Genomic DNA, 1,284 nt, shown 5'->3' with positions numbered 1-1,284 from the left:
ATCGTAGAACGAGGTGACGTCAATCTTCAGAAGATCGATGGAAAGGAGAACCTAGCTGACCCATTCACTAAAGCCCTTTCTGTAAAGGAGTTCGATTATCACAAATCGAAGATGGGTATAAGATACTGTACAAATTGGCTTTAGTCCAAGTGGGAGTTGTTGGGAATTGTGTCCCAAAGCCAATTTTTAATTGTAAGAAATTGGATTATGTATATATTTTTTATTAAAATGAATAAAAATTTATTCTGGCAATTTTCTATTCATCACAAGTGTTACATCTTCAAATTGAACTCCTGTGTATTGTGATGAAGTCCTTAGGACTAATTTAGTGGATAAAAGAGGTTTTATCATTTAGTCCTTAAACCAGTTCGCGACCAAATGATGAGCTGTCAATTGGACAATAGCTATGTCAAGTATAGGTCGTTGTGTGTCATTTAGTTGGTTGTCCTCTTAAACCAAGAAGTGTGGAGACACTGTATGGCATACAGGTGAGATGTAGGAGTACATCATCACTGAACAGTGACTCACCTGCGTAGCACTCCACTGTCGGGAGTTAGCTCGCAAAGCGTATGGGCATAAGTACCCCTTAGACCTGAGACTGTCACGGTGACTTGCAAGCAACTCACTGTACTTAGGCACTGGATGACCTGAATTTCTAATTCAGGGATCGGAAGGAAGCTGGGTGCAGTCAAGTACTCGCGAAGTCTATGTACGAGTCAAGATGGGATTGACCGCTCCAGATTATAGGAGTTGATGTCTCGCTGTATTTCAATTCAGTAAAACCTTGGCCAGGGTAAACCAAGTGATGGTCACTTGATTTGATTAATTGAAATACACTATGGATGACCGGACCCAGAGTTCGACAGTCCACTCTGAGGTCATCTTGAGCATCGATGGTCATAGGGATGAATTATGCAACAACCATACGTCTAGGTTCTTGAATGTTGCTTTGCATATTCGACCTATCCGGACGTCGGGTATCATTGCTAGATGGTCACCTCGATTAGTGCATGGAGTAGTCCATGTACTACCGGCTTAGTGTTCGAACCTATCGGAGTCACGCACATTAGTCAAGCTAAGTAGGAAGGTCTTGACCCAATTTAATTAAGAATTAAATTGTGGGTCATTTGGAATTTGGTTCTGTCTATGTTCAGCTAGCACTGAACATGAGGTACATGCTAAAATTCATGGATGAACAACTAATTAAGTCTGTATTTCGGGTCAATCAAGTTTTAATTAATATAATTGAACTTGATCAGGACTCAATTGTTGAGATTGGATTTG

This window comes from Phoenix dactylifera, chromosome 13 (assembly GCF_051530095.1).
Source record: "Phoenix dactylifera cultivar Ajwa chromosome 13, Ajwa_hap1_PhDact_Kaust_v1.1, whole genome shotgun sequence".
Classification (NCBI taxonomy): domain Eukaryota; kingdom Viridiplantae; phylum Streptophyta; class Magnoliopsida; order Arecales; family Arecaceae; genus Phoenix; species Phoenix dactylifera.
The sequence above is the reverse complement of the archived record's forward strand: the minus strand, read 5'-3'. Positions refer to the sequence as shown.